Below are 24,160 nucleotides of genomic sequence, written 5' to 3' on the forward strand. Positions count from 1 at the left end.
CTCCAAAAGGGTTTTGGACAAGTTTAAAAGAAAAAAAATAAGAAAAAAATTACAATTTAGCCTCCCAAACTACTCGCCATTCTTCGGATGGGCCATCGAACTACCAAGGCTTGGACTCTAGCCCCCCCCCCCCACCCAAAACTACCAACTCCTTTGAAAATGGCAACTCCGTTAGGTCTTCCCGTCATTTTGGATGGAAAACACACCAAGTGCCGTGCACGTGACCTAACAGGATACGATAACCTGAAATTGTCCTTGTCACCAGGTTTGAAAGCCATCCGATTATTTTGAGTTTTAACTTGAATTTTTTGTATTTTTCAATCTCCATTGCAGGTCTCAAGCTCGGCTCTCGCTGTAGTCCGGGGACGCCAACCACCGCAGCAGCTTTGCTCTCCACAAAGTCGACCTCCCCTTCCGACAGTCCTAGCTAGGGGTGTGCATGGGGCGGGGCGGTGCGGGTTTTCGCCTTTTTTGGCCTCGCCCTGCACCTTTGCGGGTTGGAAATTTCCAACCCGCAAACCGCACTTGATAAAGACTAACCGTGCGGGGTGGGTTCGCGCGGGGCGGGGATTGTGGGGCGGGGCAGGTATTTTGAGTGGCATTTATGTAATTTTGATTTTATTTTGTAAAAAATAAAAATTCAAAAAAATACTAATTTTTTTAATAAAAAAAATTAAATTCATATTAATTTTTCACATAATCTTATGAATGCAAAGTCAAGTTTTTAGGAAATCAACTCTGTTTCATTAAAGAAAAAAATTATAATTTCAAAGCTCCTTAAATTTAGTCATTCGATATGTTGACACATCTTTCAATCGTTCCTATTTTCCATACAAGAACATTTTCCATGGAATTAGCCTTGTAAACTAAACTAAAAACCCTATTAATTATAGATAAAATTCTAAAAAACATGATTTTTTTCTCCTTTGTGCGGTGCGGGGCGGGGACCCGCATTTTTTAAAAGGCTAAACCCGCAACCCGCCCCGCCCCGCATAAATTTCTCAAATTAAGACCCTAACTTGCAAAAAAACCTGAAAACCCGGTCCTCTGCGGGGCGGGGTGGGGCGGGTGCTGTGGGGCGGGGCGGGGATTGCGGGTTTTGCATACCCCTAGTCCTAGCCGTTTCCAGCACTGGTCCATTCGCCTCCACCTCCGTCGACAAAGCCCGAGGATTTCGCTCACAAGGTCGTCGACAAGGCCCGAGGATTTCGCTCCAAATCCCATCCCTAAAAACCTGAAACAAAAGTACTAAACCCATTGACTTCATCTTCCCCAGCTATTTCACTGATATATAGGAAAAATGAAAGCACTCCAACATCTAATAGCTCAAGTAAACAGATTTTAGGGTTTGCAAAATGGGATATCTTAATGTGTGGGAATGGAGAAAGTGGACGAATTTGTAAACTATTTTTTTTTTCTCTGTATTTTTCTATTTTTATCAAAATAGAATGAAGATTGAAGATTCATAGGTTCATCTTTGTTGGGATTTTGGAGATTCAGAGTGGGTGTATGATGAAATGCCTGAATGGTATATCGTCAGACATTTTTTCCTACTTGTTTGTGTAACTTCCTCTTCAATATTTGGGATGCTTTCCATCAATTAGAAAGTCTATAGATTATTCAACACAGGTTCAGCTTTCCATACCTTTACTAAATGTTGGAAATAATTCAAGAGATTGTCAGTGATCTCTTAAATTCACCATACACATACGTGAATACATGTTTATATCCTAGATTGAAGCAACATGATGATCCTAACAAAAAAAATTTCCAGCTGAAAATAGTCACATTTTCTCACAGAATTCACCAATCTTTCTTTAGCAATGTTGGCTTGCATGTATTAATATATTTGAGCTAAATATATGTCTACTAGTTATACAAGTTATACAAGTTTAGGGTTTAGGGTTCATCATATTACAACTAGTTATACATGTTATGTCTACTTCTTAGAGTGGAATTGGAAAATTTATTGATTTGGGGCATTGAGATAGATTATATCCCATGGCACCATGAATAACCCACACTGCAAACAACCAAAAGGAATTTGACTTGGGAGGACCTAACATGCCTAGAGAACCAAACATACATTCAAAATCACTAACCTAATCACTAGGAAAAATTTTGCCCAGTTCTGACTCAAGTTCATGTTATGTTTTCATGTCATGTGCTCCTGATTGGTCACTTAAATTGCTGCTCTCTTGGTCGCCTTGGTAAACTTCATTGGTTCCATTATTTCCTCATGTATGTCAAGTTGTGTATGGAAGAACAAAGAATCTGGTCTGAGGTAAAAATTCTCTTTTGCATAGGTACTAAATGTCTACAAATAGTGATTTGTCAAGTGGTCCTCCGTTATGTTATTGTGGAGTTCCTGCACATGTAAGAAACTCTTGGACTACGTCCAATGCCGGTAAAAAGTGGTAGGGTTGTATAAAGTATAAGGAAATTTTTGAAATTAGCTTTGTGTTATATTTTCTTGTTAGTAGTTTATGACATTCTTGACTCTTTTTTTTTTTTTTTTTTTTTTTTTTTTTTTTTTTTAATGCAGAAAGCCTGTGATTATGATTTTTTTTTGAGTAGGCTGATAAGGAGATGTCTGCTTACGAAAAGAGATTAATGGAACATCTGAAAAATATGGAGGAGAGAAGACATGCTGATAATGATAGACTTGAGAAATTGATTGAAAGAAAAATGCAAGGAACAATATGATAAACTACAACGAAAGTTAGGGTTGGGTCAAAATAATGGGAATATGTTTCAGGCTACGACGTTACTAATCATTTTGCTTTTAGTCTTTTATTTTAGTGGTTATAGTTGATCTAGAGGTACTAACTTGATGTTAAAATGATATACGGAAACAGTTCAGTTAAAGTTGGATGTACAACAACATGTAATATTTTATGATTTGGATCTTGCATGTAATTGTGTTTATAATTTATGAACTTATGAAGATGTTGGAATTGTTATGTAGAATGCCATTTCAATCATACAATGATTTGTGGTGTTATTTACCAAATTGAGCATCTCTTTGTTTTGAATGTTAAGTATATTTCTTTGTTTTGTGTTCTTTACCAATCAACCAATAATTACCATTTCAATTGTTGGTTGCTCAATAAACACAACAAAAGCATTTGTGTATTCAACATGGATGAAAAGTGGTCATCAAAACACTTACTTACAACCCAACACTTTGTAAGTCATCAAAATTACATATCCATCACTTAATTACAACCCAAAACTTTCTCTGATGAGTCTCAAGTACTTCAATTGCCTTCTCCACTTTGGAACAATATTTCTAACTCTATTTACAGGTCTTGATGAAGACCCTCCTAGCTGAGAAGATCCTGTTGGCTGAGTAGACCCTCCTGGCTGAGAAGACCTTGTTGGTTGAGGAGGTCCATACAATCTTACTACATTGACAGTACCTTGAAACTATAAATTCAAAGTAAAGCAGTGTTGTGACTAAAAAATTGAAATAAAATTTAACACATAAAATACGAGTGTTTTGAGTGCTCACAATAACATTAGTTTGAGGCTGAGGCTGTGACTGAGGCTGACTTCTTGTTTGAGGAGGTCCATACAGTCTTATTGTATTGACAGTACCCTGAGTCTGTAAAGACACATTAAGTAGGGTAGACCATAATTATATAAACCAATAGATATAAAAGATGGGTGTTTTGAGTGCTTACGAAAGCATTTGTCTAAGGCTGAGGCTGTGATTAAGACTGACCTATTGGGAGTGGAAGGTTCTGGTGAGGTGTGTTTGATTGTTCATATGCTAAAGGCTTGCCTTTGTTTGCTTGTTCCTGGTCTTGCCCGAGAAATTGTGTGCACTGAATTTGGCCCCATCGTAGCTCACGGCAAACCTGTGGTGGATTTTGATGGCCATGTGCGTGATGAGTGCCAAATATTGTATATTTGGACCCTTTAATTTACACTTGTTAGGCCTTTAGTTTTGTTATTTTATGATGTATTTCGTCAGTTTTGGTGCTTTAGCATTTGCAGGTCATTAAGTGAAAAATGGAGCTTTTGAGGCAAAGTTGCACAAAAAGGGCTGGAAATTCAGATTACAAGGCAATGGGCTTGAGCACAACCCTGTTGGGCTCGAGCACACATGCCCACAGCGCACCATGATGTGTGTAGGGAAGTCATTCAAGCCCGAGTGAGCTCGAGCGCAGTCCTTCTGGGCTTGAGCGCAGTTTGCAGAACTGGCAAAAACGCAGACTTGTACCATAAATTCAATCATACCATTTCTTATGACAAAAACACTTCTTCTTCTGATTTCTGCAGTAGAGAACGCTGGTTTCGTGATTTTGGTTGTCTCTTGCAAGAGAGAAACCCTAGAGAAGGGTAGGGGAGTCTTTCTACATGGATTTCAAACCCTAATGGTCCTCTATAAAGCCATAGCTTCCTCCCCTTTGTAAACCAACGAGTTGGACAGTAGTTTAGGTCATTTTCTCTTCAGTTTTAGCTTAGTTTCAGAAGCTTTTTCTATTTTGTAATTCCTTACTTTTAAGTTTCATTTAATTTTATGTTGTTTCTTCAAGCTTTTGTAGTGTTTTTAGTCATTGTAGGCTAGAACCCTCAACTAAGGTTGAGGATGAAGCCTCGCCATTGATAACACTCACACTCTTGTTATGCTATTTGTACATTCCAATTTTTAGTGAAATGTTATTCAAGTTTCATTCTTTTTATTGCTTATGCCTTACAATGATGTGAATTTATTGAAGTTGTAGGGCATTTGATGTGTTTCAACCAATGTGTACATTGAGTTGTCGGTTTGAAATAGGGTATCCATTGTGATTTGTTCCTTGAATGGGTACAATAGATGATTTGATTTCAAATGGGTACTCTTTGTGATTTAAGTTGGACTCATTAAATGGTTCTAACACATGTGCTTAAGTACTTGAATGACAATACAAAGCTTAAGTGTTCTTTGGGTGTTTTAAATAGAAAACAAGAGTATGTGTTGTTGGATTTGGTTTGGTGGATTCTTGAGCCTTAGTTCTTTTTATATTTAGTTTATCATCAATGTTAACTTAGTTATTATGTTACATGTTTGAATCTCAACATTTGGAACTAGGTTAAAATGAGATTAGTTAAACAAAACCCTGATTTTTGACCATTTTTCTGTGGGATCGACCTCGCACTTGCAAAACCCTTATTGCAAACAATTCATGCACTTGCAAGTACTTTTAAAACTCACAACAGTGTGTGTTGTGGCCGAAATTATTCAAGGATGAGGGGCGGCCGTAGTTGACGGTGTAGGAGTTTTTGTACTGTTACCAACCAATTCCGATAACGTATCATGACTGTGTTTGGAAATTTCACTCTTGACTGAGGCGTGTGGTGGTTGAGATACCCAACAGGGTATCGAAGATTAAGGTGTGGTGGGAGTCCTTCTTCTTTGTCGTGCAAGTTGGGAGTTTTTCGAGGGAGAGGACCGCGTGTGGCCCTTATGGAGCAATGTGTTGCCACCTGCTACCCAAAAGTCTGTTGTGCTTCCTACCTGAGCCCTATACTAGGTGATGTGTGTGATTTCTTGGGCAGCTAGCTTAGGGACCTTTACGAAGCTATAGACCCATTGCGATTAGCTGTTGAGGGGGAGCATATGGAGGATTCGCTAGGGTATCGAGGCCTTAGTGTATTATCTTCAGATGAACAGGAAGCCCGTCGACGTAGGGTTGGAGCGTCACCCAGAGATGTCATCTTTCCAGGATCTGTTCTTGGGGTGTTGGATGATGGATCCGTCCTATCTAGACGGATGCATCGTAGGCCCATTTCACTGGATCTTGCTGGGTCAAATAGCTCGACAGATGTGGGTGGGAGGTGCTCTCCTAATGTAGGGGATGGTTGTTGGGATTGGTATCCAAAATTTCAATTGCATTAATGTTGCTTTTCTATAAATTGTATAATATTGAACATTGGACACACACACACACACACACACACACACACACACACACACACACACACACACACACACTATATATATATATATATGTTTGAATATTTCATATGATATATATGTAAGGTCCCTAAGTTACATTGTATTTGACTAAGGTGTGAGTAATGAGATTATCACACAGAAGATCCTAGTCATAGGTCCTTGTAATTTATAAAAGATTGTTTATAGTCATAAATGAAATTGGGAAATCCATCTAGACTATAATATGTCAACCTTAACGATATATCTTGATTAGGAAAAGCAGGAAGGGCTTCGGGTTGATATGTTGGTATAAGAGCAAGGTACTGCCATGCACCGAACGGACTACGTGAGTCATCATTCTTTCAAAACTATGAGTAAGAATGATGTACATGCATGATGACTTATAACAGTTACGCTAAATCCTGAAAAGATTGCTAACTCAGATGTAAAGTATAGGTCACTTTGATGTATAAGAATAAGATCAAATCACTGGTCAACACTTCTGTGTGTTGGGTGATAGCATGTAGCATTGTGGGAACACCTTCTTCAATAAGTAATTCAAATTCTTCTCTAAGTAGGAATCCAAATCCTCTGTCATGGAACAAAGCGATAAGGAATATTCTCCTTGATGTAGATTTAATGGAATTGATTATCCTAATGCTCGGGCCTGAGTGTTTCAGTGGTAATTACTGAAACTTTGTTTTTTTTTGTGCGAGCTGAGATGAAAAACTCACAAGGTACAAAAATGATATATCATGTAATTAAATCAGGAGTATCAAGGAAAAAAGGTAGTGAACTAAGTAACGGTGTATTGACTTTGGTTCGACTATGGAATGATTCCACAGAGAGGTAATATGTAATAAATAAGTATGTCCGAGATTGATTCATTAATTTGAAAATACATATTAGAGTGAAATCACATTTGTTTAGTGGAATCAATTGTGATTAAATAGGGTCGTGTCATATTGTCACAGACCGACCTATTTAAAGCTAATTGTATTTTTTCCTTTAGGTCACTCTTTGAGCTGATGTAAATTGACCATATGCTATGAGCCTCGGTTATGTATTATTTATTTTGAGTTGTTTTATTTGATAAAACATAAGCCAACGGAATATGATTCATAAGTGGCTCATTACTTAAAAATGATTAGGTTTAGAAATTAATTTTCTATGGGCTTAAGCAGTTAAAGAGTTATGGGCTCGTTGAATTAATTCCAAAAGGCTTAAGAAGAGATTAAAAATTATTAGGCCTAAGGGATAAAGCCCAAGCTCATGCTGAAAAATTAGTAGCAATTGAGCTAGGATTAAAATCCTAATTCTAGATGCATGGGATGGGTGTGTGGTGCATGACCAATGGGAGTGTTTCACTCCCACTTGGCTGTGCACCCTACTAAGGAGGAGGAATTTCATTCCTCTTATAATTCATATTCTATTTGTGCTCTCTAGATAGTAGCAGGTGGAATTCAATTCCTCCTATAACTCCTATCATATCTCTGCTACAACTTTGGTTTATTTCCTAACCCTATCATAAATTAAAATCCAAGTCTATAAATAGAGGGCCATAGTGACATGTTATTTACCAATTGACTGCTTCAAGTTGTGAGTCCATACACACGGTCATATTTAGTCATCAGAGAGAAGATCTGGAGGTTGAGTTAAGAACACGAAGAACACGTTTTTCACCATTCAACATGCAAGGAGCAAATCAACCAAAGTCAACTGGCCCTAGTAGCCTAGGAGAGGCCGATTTCGATTGTAAGTACCCTGAACATGTTAGTTTAATTAATCTAGCCTTGTTTATCTTGAAGAATTTTTTTGGATCGGTATTTCGCTACGCATACTTTGATTAGCCCAGGATCCCTAACAAGTGGTATCAAAGCCATCTTCAAGAAAACTTGGTTTAAATTTTATACATGTTCTTTGTGTTTATAGGCTTGTGTTGAATTTTAATTCAATTACTCCGAGGATTTTTGATTGATCATTATCGATCCTAAAACATGCTTTTTAACATGTAAGGATCTGTTTTGGAATGTTTCAACTCAATAGGAGCAAATTTGGTATTTTTTCATCACTTATGTTGTACCAAATTGTGTTGCTATAATTTTATAGTAAGGGCTGCTGTAATTACGAATTTTTGACGATGTTTTAAACAAATCTTAAAATAGTTTTGGGATTGTTTACTGCATGTAAAAATTGTGATTGATGCAATGGTTTGAATAGATTCAAGTTTCAATGAGAATTGAAAGAGATATGATTGTTCTCTTTATGTTTATTGGCTTGTGTTGAATTTTAATTCAACTGCTCCGACGATTTTTGATTGATCATTCTCGATCTTAAAACATGTTTTTTAACATGTAAGGATCTGTTTTAGAATGTTTCAACTCAATAGGAGCAAGTTTGGTATTTTTTTCATCACTTATGTTGTACCAAATTGTGTTGCTATAATTTTACATCAAGGGCTGCTATAATTACGAATTTTTGATGATGTTTTAAACAAATCTTAAGATAGTTTTGGGATTGTTTACTGCATGTAAAAATTGTGATCAATGCAATGGTTTGAATGGATTCAAGTTTCAATGAGAATCGAAAGAGATATGATCTATTCGTTATTCGTCGACAGATTTGGAACATTTTGAATTTCAGCAGCAGCAGCTGCTGTAATTACGAATTTTAGAGGATGTTTTAAACAAGTCCTAAAATTGTTTTGAGATTGTTTTCTACATGGGAAAATTGTGATTGACGTAATGGTTTGAACGGATTTAAGTTTCGATTAGAATCGAAAGAGATATGACCCGTTCTTCGTTTGTCAATGAATCTAGAATTTTCTAAATTCCAGCAGCAACTATTTGATTTCGAATTTTTAAGCATGAATTGTCATTGTTTAAAAATTGAAATGACAATTGATTTCACATGTAAAAAGGTTCGTTAACACTGGAAAAGTTGGAACGGTGTTTTGAATTTTTTCTCAACACATTTCATTATGTTTTGTAATGTGTACTAAGTCTGAAATTTTGAATTCCTGGTACATGTTAAGAACTTGTACGTTTTCTTATTGATGCATAATCAAGGAAATAAATTTCTTTGATTATGGAATATGTTATATAAGGTCTATAACATGTTTTTGAACAAAAGAAAATAAGGTTACAAGTTGCTTGGATGTGTTTTTTAGAAGTTCTTGGAATTAGATTTTCAGTTCTTGAGATAAAAACACATGGAAAAAAAATACATTTGAATTGGGGTTTAGCTTGGGTTCGGTTCCAATTCTAAGTAGACTAGCTAGTTGAAATTGGAAGACATACATGTTCCTTGTACCAAATTATGGAACATGTGTCCCATTCTTAACATTTCCAAATTCAACTTAAACTTAAATCTTGCCAAACCCTTGCATATTGTATTTTATTTGGTTTTGCCTTTTGTGTTACCTAAGGAAGGAATTTAAGGTTTAATAACAACAAACGACAGGGAAGACTTTTGCACAAAACCCTAATTTTAAAAGAGGAGTCTTTTTGACATACCTTGGAAGTTTCTAGACAGCCACTTCGGTTTAATCACGGCAACCCCAAACCCTAAATCGATCTCTGCTCAAATTTGTTGTTGAATATAATCCACAAAGAAACCCTAAATCAGAAATGGCGAATCTTCTCCTCTCAGGATGATTTTCGGGTTTTGACTTTGCAAATGATGTGTGTGTGTGTGTGTGTGTGTGTGTGTGTGTTTTTTTTTTTTTTTTTTCGTGTTGCGTTTTTAATGAAGTCTAGGGGAATTTTCGACCGGTTAAATGGGTTTTAGTCTTAGAAATAAACGACTCATTTTTTTGAGGGTACTTTCGTTCGGTTCCTTGGCTAGCAGTCGTGTGCCGCGCACGTGGGTGCATTTTCTTTTCATCAGACGGCACAATTGGATGGAAGGGGGTGCATTGAAAATTTCTTGAACTTTATGGGCTGCAATTGACAAAATTGAAACATTCACTACAAAAAAACCAGCAATTACTAATGTGCAGAAATAAGCTCGCCACTAAACTTAGTAACGTTATAACAATTTGCACGTTACTAAATACTTAAGTAACGTGCAAAAGTTAGCACATTACTAAATAGTTACGTGTAATTTTTTCACGTTACTATTTAGTAACGTATAAAACTTAACACGTAACTATTTAGTAACATGCTAACTTTTGCACATTACTAACATATATTTCGAATATTTTTTTTTTAAAAAAAAATATACAAATTCAAAATTATACTAATGTGGTGTAGGATGCAGGTTACTAAAGTAGTGACGTGGAAACATTACACGTCCCAATTATAGTAACGTGCTATATTTACATGTTACTAGAATTGTGATGTGTAAATTTGCACGTTACTATATAGTAACGTACAAATTTACCACGTTACTATATAGTTAATTTAGTAATGTGGGTATTTCACATGTAACTATTGTTTCCACATGTCAAAATTCAAAATTTGTAAACCCAAATGGTCTGTTTGGATGCAAGTAGAAAACGTTTTCTACTTGCTACAGTGTTTGCTTTTTAAAAAAACAAATCATATTTTATTCAATTTTTTCAAAAACAAATCACATTTTATTTAACTTTTTCTAAACAAATTATATTTTATTATAATTTTTCTAATTTTATCTTACAAAGTCGAACCTTGAAATTCATACACCAAATAAGAATTGAATTCTAATTTCAAAAATCGAAAATCCAAACGCACCATAAACCTTGTTAGTTAACTATATATTTTAATCAAATATACCCTATGTATCAGTAGCATAATATATATTTTATGCATTTATACTATATAGGGTTTATATATATATAGTTAGTATTAAAATTTTATATATATAATATAAATGGTTATGGTATATATATATATGTATATAGTGTTTAAGTTGTTAATATTTAAACCTTAACATGATTTTTAATTATTTGCTCTCCCATATTTATATTCCGTGGTTGATATATTTTCATCGTTCATCATCTAGCACAACCTTTGAAAATCAAAACACAAGTTATAATAACAAAAAGCAATCAAATACAACCTTTGAAAATCAAAACACAAGCTACAATAACAAAAAACAATTAACCTCAAGTTAATACAAGTTACTTTCTAAAAAAATATGAAATTATGAATACAACTATTTCAGAGGTGCGGATTTGTCACGACTATCTATATCGTTCGTTGTTGTCTAATCCGGATGGGCAGCTCCATGGTCTTGAACCGTATTAGCTTGAACCGCAACACGTACGAATGATAAAATAAACAAAGTTAGCAAACAACATGATAAAATCATGTCAAGAAATATTGCATTAAACAACGTGTGGAATGTAAACAAATGTTGATGATGTATAATACCGGGAGCGCTACCCACAGACGATCCCACAAGCTGGCGAGGTGAATCACCTGTGACAGGCGCGAGGGTATCTTGAGAGGCTGCGGCCGCGGATGTGGACGGGGTCATCATCGACGTCAAGCTGCTCCAATGAGACTCCCACTTAGCCTTCTCTCTTTCCCACGCATGCTCGCGCCTTGCGATCTCAGTATTGTGCCGGTCCTTTGCCGCCTTGTGCTGAGCTTCTATAATAGATTGGAGCTCAGAAACGCGCACCTTAAGTGATAGGGCGAGGTTGACTGCTCGATTTATTTCTTCTTGCGACGATGCAGTGGAGGGCCTAGAAATTTGTGATCTTGCTTGTGTCGGGGTATAGTACATTTGTGTGGTCCCCGAGACAGGCCTCACATTCTTGCCAACCCCTCTAACCTTGCTTGAGTACTCAGGCTTATTCCCAAATGATTGGGAATACGCATCATGAGGAAGCCATCACGCGGTCCCATTAGTCACGCTTGATGATGCGGCGGGGTCAGTGGGTGCTAGTGTCACGCCCCCTTTTTGGGAAATAAGGAGAACGCGAACTTGAGCCTAAAAAATACATTTACATAAAGCACACCACTTTTAAATATAGATCTTAATCATCTAATTTGTTTATATGAACATAAGAGTAGCTCTTTACAATGCTATAAATTTCAAAAGAGAAACATACTATAAATTACAAAGGTTACATCAGTCCCCCAACAATCTATTGCTCTTAGCGAGGTTTATGCCATTACCAAAAAGTGACTCTGATTATTGCATCCTGAAAAGGTTGTAGAGGTAAGGGGTGAGTTTGACAACTCAGTAAGTAACACAATGAAAAATGAAATTGACTTCTAAAATAAAGCAAGTGTGTGTGTGCACAATGTGTTAACAAAATAATGCGGAAAATAAACAACACAAGATTTTTGTTAACGAAGTGGAAACTCAAGATGAGAAAAACCACTCAGGGGCAACCAAACCCAGGATATCCACTATTCAGAAGACAAGACTAGTTACAAAATAGTAGCACTCATATACCCCTGATGCAGTGGTCGTACCTTACACTCTAACGTTTAGCCTAACACGAACGCCTCCCAACTAGGTCTCCTACCTGAAGGGGTCTTCAATGGAATCCTTTATCTTAGGGCCAAATCCTAAGATAAACTTTAGTTTAAGTGCAGCAACAGTACACACAGCAATGACTTCAGAGAGAACAACTCATCTCAATAACCTCACAAAATAACTCTCTAAGCACTAGTGGAATTCAGTACTGAATTCTTTCAATTCTCAAGCACAGGGGCCTCTATTTATAGGCTAAGGGCTCAAATGAGTGTCTGGCTTGATAAAGCTGGGCGCCGTCCGAACGGAGGTCATAAGCCTTTAGGACGGACAATTGTGCGACCGAAATTTTGAGATTTTCGATGAAAATCTTTCCTGTTTGAGAGTCACGTCCGGATGGTGTTGCCCTATCGTCCGGACGGTCGCACATTCGCTGCAAGTAATTTCCTTATAAAGACTTCGTGCGTCTGGACTAGAAGGATGGCCATTCGGACGGGTGATCTGCTACACGCAATTTCCATATCTGTTGAACGCGCGTCCGGACCATGGCAGACTGGCGTTTGGACGTTTGAGTTTGAATTGCGAACTTGCCTTAAGGAGTAGTGCGTCCAGACGGTTACAGCAATCTTCCCATATTTGATTTTGGAAAAAAAATCTGAAGCTTGGTCGAACACTGAGAGTCGTCCGGACGGGCTGTTGAAATGTCCGGACGGATGCAAGCTGGAACAGTTCGAAGCTTCTCGACACAAAGGAAGGTCCGGACGGGAATCCACGTCGTCCGGATGGATGATGCTTTAGTTTGATGAGCGTCTGGACGGTATGACATGTCGTCCGGACGGCTGGAGCTTTGGATAGCTGGGCGTCCGGACGGGAAGACACGTCCTTCGGACGGCTAACAGGGAACCGATTTTTCTGTCTTGCAAACTGTGCAGAATCTTCTGAAAACACTTTTGAATAACAGAATCCCTGTTAAAAAGCATCTTTACATATAAGTGATTTTGCCCAACAGAATGTGGCCAATTACAAACTAACACACAACATAGTACAAGGTAGTATAAAAAGTTCAGTTTAGAAACTTAGAATTTTCAGAGTTCACATTTAGAAATATCAGCATCAATAAGAAATATGCATATGCAATCATCATTCATAGTGTCAGTTTTGTCAACCACTGGCCCACTTTCGCATTTTTACCATGAGCGGTACACGTTGGGCTCGTCTATATGACCGATCCCGAAGGACCCATAGGCTCATCCTGTCATCACAGGGGAGAGCTGCCGGGTTAGGAAGCTCCCTAGGTGAGGACCTCCCGGCCGATAGCCTCACACTTTTGGTGTGGTTGCCCTGCTACCCATCATCATTAGCATAAGATCCGGATCACAGTATTATGGTACCGTGGGACAAAACTTTGTGTGATACACATAAAACATACATTCAGCATAATGTCATCATCTTGTTCATATAGTGCTTGAGAGTCATAATCTCATCATCATCCTCATTCATATGGTGCACATGTAATATATACATATTTTGAGAATCACAATTTCATCATCATCTTCATTCATATGGTGCACATGTACGAATATTCATATCATAGTCTTCTCATTCATTCATGTGGTTCACATGTTACATATTCAATATTTCACTCTTGAGAGCTATCATATAATCATATGGAGGTTCAATTACTTTTCATAAAAGAATCATTATAACTGACGAAAAAAAAGTAAGTAATATTAAAGTGAAAGAGTCCTTTGAAAATTCTGGACGTTTTTCTCTTGAAAAGATTTTATTTAAAATTTCGCCGGGTTTTAAAGTTGTGTTCCCTTACCTGGACTGGCCATTAGCATCGAGGTCGAGCTTTCACCTAAATAAATTGAAAGAAGAAGTTTAGAAGAATATTCTAAAATTTGTAGTCTAAAACGTAATTAAAGTATACTTTGTATATATATACTACAAAACACGTAACTAGGGACTCCAAATTCTACGGCCTGTTAACAACCATAAATCCACATTATTACTTAGTGACTAAACCACCAACAAGCGTGACTCACTCAGCCCAATCACAGCAAATCTTCCAAAAATAATAGCAACCCCCATGAATTACCCAATCCTTAGTCCTAAATGTCCATGACCCCAACATCCTGATATTAAACCAAACTCATACCAATAAAATCTAGCATGTACTAGAACAAGAAATGTATGTGTACCTTAGCATAAGATCTAACTAGACATTCATAAAATCTTAATCGCATAGATTCTCAAATCGACAAATTCGTAACTGATGTGCAAATTTTAATACTCGCAAGCGCACGAATCGTTTGCAATATAGTGTATGTGCAAGTGCGAGATCGTATCCACAGGGAATTGCGTTGCAAAAATTAATTTCTATTTAAACTAATTCTATTTTAACCTAGTTCCGAATTTGGTGAGTAATAGAAAAATAAAATAAAATAAAGGGAAAAGAAAAGAGAAATGTACTAAGGTTTTAGAATCCACACCCACCAAATCACAGCAACACATTCTCATGTTCGTTAATACACATCCGAAGTTCTCACCGTAAAAATCTTATGAATGTTCTACTATGCTTCAAAAATTAATTAAATCATTCAATGAATCCGTTCTTTTGCACAAATCACAAAAGATATCCGGTTTTTAACCAAATCATCAAATGTATCCGTAGAACGAAACACAATGAATATCCAATATTTTGATAAACGAAAAATCTAAGCAATCAATTAAATGAGACTATTCTCAAATCATCACTTGTATCCGGAAATCACAAGAGATACCCAAGTATTCATCTCAACAATTGAAAAGAAGTAGAATATTGGAAATATTAAATCTAATTAAATCGGATGGTATACACTCACATAAAAATATAATTGCTCTTCAAAGGTGAGGTTTCATCCTCAACCTTAGTTGAGAAATTAGCTACTCATGGATAAAAATAACTACAACTTAAAACATTAAATTAAAAGCATAAAAATTAAACACTTACAAATAAAAAATGAAAGAACAACTAGAAGAGAGACTTGGTGCGTGAGGGCTGTGCCCCATTCCACACACACTTCCTTCTCTCCCTTTCTCTCTACTTATAGAAAATCCAATCAAAGCAGGAAAAGACAAACTCCAAATTCGCACAGATTTGCGCACTTTTATTGCGGGGAAATTTGGGCATAGTAAAAGTCCGAAATAGAAAAAACCTATTTCAGACTTATTTGTTGAATTTTTCATGAGCTTTCCAACGCCACTAAAATCAACGCAATCAGACTTTCGAGTCAAAAGTTATGATGAAAGTAACATGCATAACTCAAGGATTTTTCCACTTTGTTGAAATATTGGTTTTGGACTTTTCCACTTTGTTGAATTTTCTTCAATCTTTGTTGTCAATAAGTGTAGAGTTGCTGCCCATTATGGAGATATGTGCTGTCCAGCTTTGTTCTTCACGTGCAGCTTGGGGAGACAAGGAATAGAACAAAATAAAATAAAATAAGAGAGATGGACAAACTTCCGGATTTTCGGGATGATCCAACGACTAAAATTAAAACAGCCATATCTTTTTCCACGCATCTCCAAACTGGCTGAAACTTGTTGCGTTGGAAAGCTGACATCTTGAACTTCAATTTAGACCTAAGAAACTCTCAAAACGGATATCGTTTGGTCCTGTTATGATAAGTATAAATCTAGTAGTCTGCTGCATCCGAATTTCCTTGTATTTTGCTTGAATTATATCATTTCTCTCTTATTGTCCTACAAAATATAAAAACACTAAAACTAACCAAAGCATTAGAAAATAACAAAGCTAAAGGTTTAACTAATGTAAATTAAGGGGTCCAAATATACACTTTTTGGCACTCATCAAATACCCCCAAACTTACATTTTGCTAGTCCCTTAGCAAAACAAAATGAAAAACAAAATCAAAGCATTAAACATAAATCCGCTTTCGTGGGAGAGACGATTGCATTTAGCATATGCAACAAGCCTTTTAAACCCCTAGGACTTCCTAGTGGACGAGTGAAGTCTCGTGAGGGTTTGCCAGAAATGATACCCACAAACATTGAAACATTGTGTTGTCATCAAGAAAGAATTTTTACCCAAACCATGGTTCATACGTCATTGGCATGCTTAAAAAGACAAATCCCATCATAAACATCAACAGTGGATCCAACATCAAATCACTCATTAATGGACAATAAAGATATCACATTTTCTCAAAAGTGTAGAGTGAAATCAACATGCAATTATGAGGTTTCATTTTAATCTCAGGATAAGTATCTCAAAAATCATTGGAATCCCTATCAAATGAAACAACCAAAGCAAGATATGCAAATTATTTTATTTTATTTTACTTATCAATCAATTTTTTTTTTATTTTTTTTTTTTAAGCTGTGCAATGTTCGGCTCCCTTAAGCTTTCTAGTTGACCCATGTAACGAGTGTTGGGCCAGTGGCTCCCAAACCAGATGGTCTTAGGGCACTAGATGTAGAAACATCCCTAAGGGCTTAATTACTCAAGTCAAAAAGGCTACGAAGCCAAACTAGCCATACAATTAACCAACTTGAAATTCTCACCTTTTGACGCGAACACTCAATGCTTAGTGAGGCAAGAGGCCCGGTTACTCAGTGAAAAACTCAAAATGATCTTTTTTTTTTTTTTTTTTTTTTTTTTTTTTTTTTATAAATATATTTAAATATCTTGCAACCCAAGGTTATTTATCAATAAGTCATCCAACAATTCTCAAAATACACAATTAAGCACAAATTCATACCCCACAGATTACATGCTAATGTGCTCGTGATAATTCAACTCAAACAAGTGAAGTCTCACTAGCCCAAAAATAAGTCAAAAGATTCAGATTCCCAAAGACATGATGTGTTCAAAACTTTAAGCAAGCCGATGAAATGCAAACCACAGCTATGGCTTAACTCAAACTTGACAACATAATTTTTTTTTTTTTTTTTTTTTTTTTTTTAATTAAAACATTTTAAGAACAAAAAGACAACTAAAAATAACTAAACAAACAGAAAAATTAAACAAACAAACAAATGGACAGAATGTTTTTCCATACCCCCAAACTTGAATTACACATTGTCCGCAATGTGTAGTGTAGAAATACATTACCAGAAATACGGAAACATCAAGGTGTGAAAGGTCAAGGCGTCCCCCAAACTTAAACACCAAAACACCTGTCAACAAAAACTAACAGCAACATTTCTCATAGAAACAAACATCAAAATGTTAGTTGCTGTCAGAAACGAAAATAAAATAGCAAGCAATTAATTGAAAAATGAAAGAAATTAAATTTACAAAAATAAAAAGGGAAAAGAAAATTTACAGCGCCTTCCTCGATCATGTGGATGTCCAACCAATCCCTTCCACCCTTTCTTCTTTAAAACTTGATATCTCTTTGGTGGAATGTTTCGCCATCTTATGTAGCCAACTCGCTTGCTTCGAAGGATCTTCTTAGGATAATGGTTCCTAGATTTGCGCGGTTGTGTGCATGGATCCTTAACAGTTTTGGCATAAGATGGCTCCTTGAGACATTTAAGAGTTGAAGCTTGGAGTTCATGAAATGTCTCAAGAGGGATTGTGATGATGGAATGAGCTTCAGTACTCATTCCGTATTTGGATGTATTTGGATTAGGCGGGGGCGCTGCTTGCTCCAGGTGCTCCTCATTTTCTTCTTCATTTCCATCCACCATTTCCTCACTCTCAATTGTTGATTTGGCTTGGACATGCTCATGATGAAGATTGCTGGAATCATCCTCATCAATCATGTCGTGCCCTTCAGCCATCAACTGACCTTGAAACTCTTCTTCCTCCAGTCTGTTATACTCAGTAATCAGATGATTAAGTTGTCCTTCCAACCTTTGAATTGCTGAAGTATTGGCCATAGTGACATCTTTGATTTCTTGAATGGCTGAGTTATCAACCATGGTGACATTCTTTACGTCACTAATAGCCTGAGTGGTTTCCAAGGTGGCATTCTTTATTTCATTAATGGTTTGGCTTGAAAACTGCATGAAGACCTTGAGAGTGTCTTCCAATGACAGCTCTGGTTGTAGAACTTGAATGGTGGATTGGCCAGTCATCTCTTTGAATTCCTTCAGTGTATCTTCTAATGATTTTTGAGGAAGGGGATCATATGATGAGTTTCCGAACTGCAGATATTCAGGATGATGCAGTTCCTGAAATTAGGGAGCATAACTTCCCATGGCTTGAGCTTGCCATGAGAAATCAAAATGGTTGCTCCAGTCCGGGTTGTAAAAATTGGAATTTGAATCGAATCCCGGGCTGGAGGAGTTTGTGTTCATTTGCTCATGTGAAAAATTATAGAATTGTCCCCAGGAGGGACAATTACTAGCACTATGATAAGGATCAGAGCAATATGAACATGGTTCATGTGGGTTGAAACTGTAAGGGTAGTTGGTTGGATCGGGTGTCCTACCACTAAGTGAAACATGTTGTGCAGAAAAATCACAATAATTATCAAAGTAAGAATCCATGCTTCACTTACACCCTATAGCAAGAAAATATCCCACCAAAGATATGAACCAATTTTTTTTTTTTTTTTTTTTTTTTTTTTTTTTTTTTTTTTTTTTTTTTTAGGCTATAAAGCAAAAACAAATAGAAATAAAAAGAAACAAAAATTGGAAGAAGAAAAATAAAACAAAAGTCTATCTAAACTAGTAGAAAAATAAAATCAATTCAAACAAAAATCAATTTCCACAAACAAACAAGTCCCCGGCAACGACGCCAAAAACTTGATGTGCAAATTTTAATACTCGCAAGCGCACGAATCGTTTGCAATATAGTGTATGTGCAAGTGCGAGATCGTATCCACAGGGAATTGCGTTGCAAAAATTAATTTCTATTTAAACTAATTCTATTTTAACCTAGTTCCGAATTTGGTGAGTAATAGAAAAATAAAATAAAATAAAGGGAAAAGAAAAGAGAAATGTACTAAGGTTTTAGAATCCACACCCACCAAATCACAGCAACACATTCTCATGTTCGTTAATACACATCCGAAGTTCTCACCGTAAAAATCTTATGAATGTTCTACTATGCTTCAAAAATTAATTAAATCATTCAATGAATCCGTTCTTTTGCACAAATCACAAAAGATATCCGGTTTTTAACCAAATCATCAAATGTATCCGTAGAACGAAACACAATGAATATCCAATATTTTGATAAACGAAAAATCTAAGCAATCAATTAAATGAGACTATTCTCAAATCATCACTTGTATCCGGAAATCACAAGAGATACCCAAGTATTCATCTCAACAATTGAAAAGAAGTAGAATATTGGAAATATTAAATCTAATTAAATCGGATGGTATACACTCACATAAAAATATAATTGCTCTTCAAAGGTGAGGTTTCATCCTCAACCTTAGTTGAGAAATTAGCTACTCATGGATAAAAATAACTACAACTTAAAACATTAAATTAAAAGCATAAAAATTAAACACTTACAAATAAAAAATGAAAGAACAACTAGAAGAGAGACTTGGTGCGTGAGGGCTGTGCCCCATTCCACACACACTTCCTTCTCTCCCTTTCTCTCTACTTATAGAAAATCCAATCAAAGCAGGAAAAGACAAACTCCAAATTCGCACAGATTTGCGCACTTTTATTGCGGGGAAATTTGGGCATAGTAAAAGTCCGAAATAGAAAAAACCTATTTCAGACTTATTTGTTGAATTTTTCATGAGCTTTCCAACGCCACTAAAATCAACGCAATCAGACTTTCGAGTCAAAAGTTATGATGAAAGTAACATGCATAACTCAAGGATTTTTCCACTTTGTTGAAATATTGGTTTTGGACTTTTCCACTTTGTTGAATTTTCTTCAATCTTTGTTGTCAATAAGTGTAGAGTTGCTGCCCATTATGGAGATATGTGCTGTCCAGCTTTGTTCTTCACGTGCAGCTTGGGGAGACAAGGAATAGAACAAAATAAAATAAAATAAGAGAGATGGACAAACTTCCGGATTTTCGGGATGATCCAACGACTAAAATTAAAACAGCCATATCTTTTTCCACGCATCTCCAAACTGGCTGAAACTTGTTGCGTTGGAAAGCTGACATCTTGAACTTCAATTTAGACCTAAGAAACTCTCAAAACGGATATCTTTTGGTCCTGTTATGATAAGTCTAAATCTAGTAGTCTGCTGCATCTGAATTTCCTTGTATTTTGCTTGAATTATATCATTTCTCTCTTATTGTCCTACAAAATATAAAAACACTAAAACTAACCAAAGCATTAGAAAATAACAAAGCTAAAGGTTTAACTAATGTAAATTAAGGGGTCCAAATATACACTTTTTGGCACTCATCAGTAACTCATACCAAAGTCATTTTCCAATATCATCTTCCAGAATAAATCACCCAAATCATTTACGAAAACATCAATTTTTAAGAATAATATTCATGCCGTCAAGATCCTAATTCAATAGTAATATCCATAACTAAATCAACAATACTAGGAAGTTATACTTTGAATTAACCAATATAAATTCAACAAATCTCTAACAAAATTGAAGTATCCAAAATTTTCAATAACTATTCTGTTTTCTACATACCATCATTCACAAACTACTCAAAATTAAGTCTCAAATCAGCCCCCATCCACAACTTAATTAAATAAGAGAAGTATCCAAAATCATGTTAGCACCTAATAAGTCGAATCAAAACATAATCCAAACACAAATATCATTTAGCCACTACATAATCCAAACATCACAAACAATAAGTCAAAACCCATAAAACACCCATATTCTGCCACAAAACCTCAAACTAATAAATACACAATCAACAAAAATCTCAAAATCCTCAATTTCATAAACACATAATCATCCTACCAACATACTGAAACACAGGGAACAACACTACCCATACAACCGATCAACTATAAAACCCCCAAACCAGTACATGGCCAAACAGGGAAATACAACACCCAAAACCACATAAAAACCCATTTCAGTCCATATACCCAACACTCAAATATTCCAACCAACAAAATTAACAATAATCACAATCCCAGAAAATCATCAAACACACAGTAAATCAACAACTGTAAATTAAATCATAGAAATTATTTACCTTGATAATTTTTCATAGAGAATCCACTAGAAAAGGGGTAGAATCAGCAAGGTAATGATTTTCTACATTGTTTGCCGGAAAAACATCCTGAGTCGTCGGAAATTGCCACTGGAAGCCACCGGATCTCTCTCTCAGTTCGGTCTGGGTCACGGGTCTCATGGTCACGGGTCGTACAGGTTGCTGGGCAGTCCACTATTGACGAAAACCACCCGAAAACAGCATCCAAACGCCGAAAATCACGTTGGACTTCACCACTGAAGATTGGGTCGCATGGGTTCTCCCGGATTCGTCAGGTTCGGCTCACGGGTCACGGGTTCAAGCTCCTGGGTTCCACCGGTAGCACCGGCCGGAACTCAAGTCGCCGGCGTCAATCCATGGAGGATCGACCTCCGATCTCTCTCTCGATCTCTGTCTCTCCTTCTCTCCCGATCTCTCGGTCTCATCTCTTTGTCTCCCTCTCAATCTCAGATTCTCTCTCTCTCGATATCTCTATCCCTGTTTCACTCTCTCTCTCTCTCTCTCTCTCTCGGGTTCTCTCCCTCAACCGATCTCTCTTTCTCATCTCTAATCTCACTCTCTCGGTCTCTCTGTGTTTCAGCAAGAGAAGAGGAAAAACAAGGAGAAAAGAAGAAAGAATTAAGAGGAAAGGACAAGGAGAGAAGAAAGAATAAAAGAAGAAGACAACTTGCATAGCAAGTTGTTAGATTTTTTTTTCTACAACTTGTTGATTAAGTTAACTTATTTGATAAGTTTTTATATTATTATATGATTTAATCTACAAAATATCTTAAGTTAACTTAATACTTAAGTTTTGTAAGATTTTTATCAAAAACTTACTAATTACTTTTTACCACTGATATTTTTATCTCACAGTTTTACTATTTAATCTAATTGATTAAAATATCAATCTAAGGCTTTAAGCCCATAATGAGTTTAGTTCATTTTATTGTTAATATTATTTTCTGAATAACATTATTACACTGATAATATTACTAAGCTGAATATTATCATCTCAAATAATAATATTTATTTTCATAAATATTCAAATTTAAAAAAAAATTACAGGGTATTACATAAATATTTATTTTCATAAATATTCATAAATGTAATACCCCGTAATTTTTTTTTTTAAATATGAATATTTAGGAAAATAAATATTATTATTTGAGATGATAAGATTCAGCTTAGTAATATTATCAGTGTAATAATGTTATTCAGAAAATAATATTAACAATGAAATGAACTTGACTCATTATGGGCTTAGATTGATATTTTAATCAATTAGATTAAATAGTAAAACCGTGAGATAAAAATATCAGTGGTAAAAAGTAATTAGCAAGTTTTTGATAAAAATCTTACAAAACTTAAGTATTAAGTTAACTTAAGATATTTTGTAGATTAAATCATATAATAATATAAAAACTTATCAAATAAGTTAACTTAATCAATAAGTTGTAGAAAAAAAATAAAAAAAATTACGGGGTATTAAAGCTAGCATCTCCATTAATTCTTGTATGTTGTATTAAATTAATGACGCCAGACACCACGTCAATTGTAAAGAGATAATTAATAAAGAAAAGTTCAAAAAGAGAAATAAGAGTAGCATACACATCTCTCCTGCGTTATTTCGTTGGGGGTAGCTTCCATCATTCCTTTTGTGTGTTTTACCAAATAACCATGCACGGGTTGGAGGAGTGCCAGACGCCTGTGCTTGCCAAGAAATTTTTTTTCGTGCATTAAATAAATATTCAAACATGTAATTATATATGGATAGGTTAACTTGGTATACATACCTCCTCATGTGAAACCCTAGCGAAGCTTTTGGTGCCATTAGTGTGTGGAGTGTTGTCCCATGCTCACAAGTCCTTCATGTAGGCCACGTACTCCTACACAATTAACGTTCTCCATATGTTAGTCATAGGATATATATGCACAAACTCAAGCAATTATGGAAAGTACACCAAATACTAATATAACACGACTATAGCCTACTTGATCCTGCTCGTCACACCATCTCACCAGCAACACCCTCACGTCCTCGACGTGGTATCCCTCGAGAGCCTGCTCCTCTACTCTTTCTCGTTCAATCTCAGGCATATCGCCTGGTTGAATATGAGTAGGCTCTTTAATTTGCATCTCCAAGTCTGTACCTTCTGGCTCACGTCCTTGAGCACTTCTTTTTTTATTTTACCTCCGCCTGATTAACAGTAGGCGGGATGAAGTACTCTGCCAGCACAATTTAAAATTTGAGAAATTAAATTAAATAACAAAAAAAAAAAAAGAAAACTCAAAAAAAATATATATATGCACAATGTGTGACAGATATGACATACCATCAATGCCTCCCATAAGCGTTGCCTCTTGTCGGTTGCAACGGCCCCCCATTCGTCTCGCATATTAACGAATGCCTCACCTCTAACCAGACTGCCATAAGTCCGTCTGAACTTGTTGGCGCTAAATCCTACGGGCTGGATTGACTAATTGAACTGCAACATTATCTTCTTTCCCGGTGGGATCACCCAATAAGGGGGTGGTTTATCTACCACCTCGTACTCAGTTACCCCTTCGACATTTATACTTGACACATGTGCATTAATTGTTGATTATTTAATTACATGAAATAAGTTGCGCGCGCACGCACACACACACACACACACACACACACACACACACACACACACACACACACACACACACACACACACATATATATA

At 36.1% G+C, this 24,160-nt stretch overlaps 1 long non-coding RNA gene across 3 annotated transcripts; it reads right to left on the reverse strand.

Moving 5' to 3' along the window:
* Window positions 1-11,281: 11,281 nt before the first annotated feature.
* Window positions 11,282-22,086, reverse strand: LOC133882494 (uncharacterized). Of its 3 annotated transcripts, XR_009902677.1 has the most exons (5): window positions 21,447-22,086; window positions 14,163-14,198; window positions 12,337-13,303; window positions 11,967-12,059; window positions 11,282-11,845 (listed from the first exon to the last, which is right to left on the reverse strand). It is a non-coding gene; the product is annotated as an uncharacterized LOC133882494 (long non-coding RNA). The 3 variants fall into 3 exon arrangements; XR_009902675.1 differs by having other exon boundaries at window positions 11,282-12,059; XR_009902676.1 differs by lacking the exons at window positions 11,282-11,845; window positions 11,967-12,059 and having other exon boundaries at window positions 12,202-13,303.
* Between the last annotated feature and the right edge of the window lie 2,074 nt (window positions 22,087-24,160).

The sequence above is a fragment of the Alnus glutinosa genome, chromosome 11, assembly GCF_958979055.1.
Source record: "Alnus glutinosa chromosome 11, dhAlnGlut1.1, whole genome shotgun sequence".
Lineage (NCBI taxonomy): Eukaryota > Viridiplantae > Streptophyta > Magnoliopsida > Fagales > Betulaceae > Alnus > Alnus glutinosa.